Here is a 5,000-nt window from a genome sequence, read left to right on the forward strand (position 1 = left end):
GGGGAAAGGTACGTGGACGGCCTGCTAGCGGGCTACCACGGGGAAAGGAACGTGGACGGCCTGCTAGCGGACTACCGCGGGTCTCGACGGCGGGGAAGGTACGCGGTCGGCCTGCTAGCGGGCTACCACGGGGAAAGGTACGTGGACGGCCTGCTAGCGGGCTACCACGGGGAAAGGAACGTGGACGGCCTGCTAGCGGACTACCGCGGGTCTCGACGGCGGGGAAGGTACGCGGTCGGCCTGCTAGCGGGCTACCACGGGGAAAGGTACGTGGACGGCCTGCTAGCGGGCTACCGCGGGTCTCGACGGCTGGGAAGGTACGCGGTCGGCCTGCTAGCGGGCTACCACGGGTAAAGGTACGTGGACGGCCTGCTAGCGGACTACCGCGGGTCTCGACGGCGGGGAAGGTACGCGGTCGGCCTGCTAGCGGGCTACCACGGGGAAAGGTACGTGGACGGCCTGCTAGCGGGCTACCGCGGGTCTCGACGGCGGGGAAGGTACGCGGTCGGCCTGCTAGCGGGCTACCACGGGTAAAGGTACGTGGACGGCCTGCTAGCGGGCTACCGCGGGTCTCGACGGCTGGGAAGGTACGCGGTCGGCCTGCTAGCGGGCTACCACGGGGAAAGGTACGTGGACGGCCTGCTAGCGGGCTACCGCGGGTCTCGACGGCTGGGAAGGTACGCGGTCGGCCTGCTAGCGGGCTACCACGGGGAAAGGTACGTGGACGGCCTGCTAGCGGGCTACCGCGGGTCTCGACGGCTGGGAAGGTACGCGGTCGGCCTGCTAGCGGGCTACCACGGGTAAAGGTACGTGGACGGCCTGCTAGCGGGCTACCGCGGGTCTCGACGGCGGGGAAGGTACGCGGTCGGCCTGCTAGCGGGCTACCACGGGTAAAGGTACGTGGTCGGCCTGCTAGCGGGCTACCACGGGTAAAGGTACGTGGACGGGCCTGCTAGCGGCCTACCACGGGTAACAGTAAGCGGACGGCCTGCTAGCGGGCTACCGCGGGTCTCGACGGCTGGGAAGGTACGCGGTCGGCCTGCTAGCGGGCTACCACGGGTAAAGGTACGTGGACGGCCTGCTAGCGGGCTACCGCGGGTCTCGACGGCGGGGAAGGTACGCGGTCGGCCTGCTAGCGGGCTACCACGGGTAAAGGTACGTGGTCGGCCTGCTAGCGGGCTACCACGGGTAAAGGTACGTGGACGGGCCTGCTAGCGGCCTACCACGGGTAACAGTAAGCGGACGGCCTGCTAGCGGGCTACCGCGGGTCTCGACGGCTGGGAAGGTACGCGGTCGGCCTGCTAGCGGGCTACCACGGGTAAAGGTACGTGGACGGCCTGCTAGCGGGCTACCGCGGGTCTCGACGGCGGGGAAGGTACGCGGTCGGCCTGCTAGCGGGCTACCACGGGTAAAGGTACGTGGTCGGCCTGCTAGCGGGCTACCACGGGTAAAGGTACGTGGACGGGCCTGCTAGCGGCCTACCACGGGTAACAGTAAGCGGACGGCCTGCTAGCGGGCTACCGCGGGTCTCGACGGCTGGGAAGGTACGCGGTCGGCCTGCTAGCGGGCTACCACGGGTAAAGGTACGTGGACGGCCTGCTAGCGGGCTACCGCGGGTCTCGACGGCGGGGAAGGTACGCGGTCGGCCTGCTAGCGGGCTACCACGGGGAAAGGTACGTGGACGGCCTGCTAGCGGGCTACCGCGGGTCTCGACGGCTGGGAAGGTACGCGGTCGGCCTGCTAGCGGGCTACCACGGGGAAAGGTACGTGGACGGCCTGCTAGCGGGCTACCGCGGGTCTCGACGGCTGGGAAGGTACGCGGTCGGCCTGCTAGCGGGCTACCACGGGTAAAGGTACGTGGTCGGCCTGCTAGCGGGCTACCACGGGTAAAGGTACGTGGACGGGCCTGCTAGCGGCCTACCACGGGTAACAGTAAGCGGACGGCCTGCTAGCGGGCTACCGCGGGTCTCGACGGCTGGGAAGGTACGCGGTCGGCCTGCTAGCGGGCTACCACGGGTAAAGGTACGTGGTCGGCCTGCTAGCGGGCTACCGCGGGTAAAGGTACTCGGACGGCCTGCTAGCGGGCTACCACGGGTAAAAGGTACGTGGTCGACCTGCTAGCGGGCTGCCGCGGGTGAAGGTACGCGGACGGCCTGCTTTGCGCGCTACCACGGCTGTCGACGGCGGGGGAAGGTACGTGGTCGACCTGCTAGCTAGCGGGCTACCACGGGTAAAAGGTACGTGGTCGGCCTGCTAGCGGGCTACCACGGGGAAAGGTACGTGGCAGGCCGACCACGTACCTTTACCCGCGGTCGAGACCCGCGGTAGCCCGCTAGCAGGCCTACCACGTACCTCTCCCCGCGGTACCCCGCTAGCAGGCCGACCACGTTACCTTCACCCACTCTTTCAAACCTTTTTTTATAAGGGCCACCGTGCCGTTATAAGCTCCAGAGACAAGCCGTACAGCTTGTCTCTGGCACCTTATATGGTCCGCGTTGGAGCATATATGGTCCGGGCTGGACCATATATGAACCAAACCTTTCTCTGACGCGACTTGGTGGACCATCGAAGGTCCAACGGATCTCTCTCTGTGGACCATATAAGGTGCACGGTGGGCCTTAAATGGTCCAGCGGGACTCTAGCGGGTCTCGATAACTACTAGGGTTAGGGTTAGGGTTAGGGTTAGGGTTAGGGTTAGGGTTAGGGTTAGGGTTAGGGTTAGGGTTAGGGTTAGGGTTAGGGTTAGGGTTAGGGTTAGGGTTAGGGTTAGGGTTAGGGTTAGGGTTAGGGTTAGGGTTAGGGTTAGGGTTAGGGTTAGGGTTAGGGTTAGGGTTAGGGTTAGGGTTAGGGTTAGGGTTAGGGCTAGGGCTAGGGCTAGGGCTAGGGCTAGGGCTAGGGCTAGGGCTAGGGTTAGGGTTAGGGTTAGGGTTAGGGTTACGGCTAGGCTTAGGGCTAGGCTTAGCACCCACTGTAACCCTAGCTTATGTCCTGAGACAACCCTAGTTCAAACCTTCGCGAAGGTGTCGGACGCCAGCACACGGCCGATCAAGAGGGTGTACGATGCCTGCCTTCGTTACCTGACATTTTATCGTATCATGGAGAGACCTGCTGTAATATTCTTACGTGCGGCTTCCCGATGACAAAAAAAAAATTGTTAAGACATACTTTTTGACTGGGGTATAGTTGGCCGGCCTTCGATGGTCGAGACGCTTACGTTCGGCTTCCCGATGAAAAAATTCCCAAGGGTCAACATTTTTTACCGACGATAAAGGTGGCCGAGAGACCCGCGGTAGCCCGCCCGCGTCTAACGTGCGACACCTCGATGAAAATTTCACCCTCGTAAAAATTTTTTTACCGAGGGTATAGTTTGCCGGCCTCGATGGTCGAGAGACCCGCGGTAGCCCGTCCGCGTCTAACGTGCGACACCTCGATGAAAATTTCACCCTCGTAAAATTTTTTTTACCGAGGGTATAGTTTGCCGGCCTCGATGGTCGAGAGACCCGCGGTAGCCCGTCCGCGTCTAACGTGCGACACCTCGATGAAAATTTCACCCTCGTAAAAATTTTTTTACCGAGGGTATAGTTTGCCGGCCTCGATGGTCGAGAGACCCGCGGTAGCCCGTCCGCGTCTAACGTGCGACACCTCGATGAAAATTTCACCCTCGTAAAAATTTTTTTACCGAGGGTATAGTTTGCCGGCCTCGATGGTCGAGAGACCCGCGGTAGCCCGTCCGCGTCTAACGTGCGACACCTCGATGAAAATTTCACCCTCGTAAAAATTTTTTTACCGAGGGTATAGTTTGCCGGCCTCGATGGTCGAGAGACCCGCGGTAGCCCGTCCGCGTCTAACGTGCGACACCTCGATGAAAATTTCACCCTCGTAAAAATTTTTTTACCGAGGGTATAGTTTGCCGGCCTCGATGGTCGAGAGACCCGCGGTAGCCCGTCCGCGTCTAACGTGCGACACCTCGATGAAAATTTCACCCTCGTAAAATTTTTTTTACCGAGGGTATAGTTTGCCGGCCTCGATGGTCGAGAGACCCGCGGTAGCCCGCCCGCGTCTAACGTGCGACACCTCGATGAAAATTTCACCCTCGTAAAATTTTTTTTACCGAGGGTATAGTTTGCCGGCCTCGATGGTCGAGAGACCCGCGGTAGCCCGCCCGCGTCTAACGTGCGACACCTCGATGAAAATTTCACCCTCGTAAAATTTTTTTTACCGAGGGTATAGTTTGCCGGCCTCGATGGTCGAGAGACCCGCGGTAGCCCGCCCGCGTCTAACGTGCGACACCTCGATGAAAATTTCACCCTCGTAAAAATTTTTTACCGAGGGTATAGTTTGCCGGCCTCGATGGTCGAGAGACCCGCGGTAGCCCGTCCGCGTCTAACGTGCGACACCTCGATGAAAATTTCACCCTCGTAAAAAATTTTTACCGAGGGTATAGTTTGCCGGCCTCGATGGTCGAGAGACCCGCGGTAGCCCGTCCGCGTCTAACGTGCGACACCTCGATGAAAATTTCACCCTCGTAAAAAATTTTTACCGAGGGTATAGTTTGCCGGCCTCGATGGTCGAGAGACCCGCGATAGCCCGTCCGCGTCTAACGTGCGACACCTCGATGAAAATTTCACCCTCGTAAAAATTTTTTACCGAGGGTATAGTTTGCCGGCCTCGATGGTCGAGAGACCCGCGGTAGCCCGTCCGCGTCTAACGTGCGACACCTCGATGAAAATTTCACCCTCGTAAAAAATTTTTACCGAGGGTATAGTTTGCCGGCCTCGATGGTCGAGAGACCCGCGGTAGCCCGTCCGCGTCTAACGTGCGACACCTCGATGAAAATTTCACCCTCGTTAAATTTTTTTACCGAGGGTATAGTTTGCCGGCCTCGATGGTCGAGAGACCCGCGGTAGCCCGTCCGCGTCTAACGTGCGACACCTCGATGAAAATTTCACCCTCGTAAAAAATTTTTACCGAGGGTATAGTTTGCCGGCCTCGATGGTCGA

This window comes from Mytilus edulis, unplaced genomic scaffold (assembly GCF_963676685.1).
Source record: "Mytilus edulis unplaced genomic scaffold, xbMytEdul2.2 SCAFFOLD_1947, whole genome shotgun sequence".
Lineage (NCBI taxonomy): Eukaryota > Metazoa > Mollusca > Bivalvia > Mytilida > Mytilidae > Mytilus > Mytilus edulis.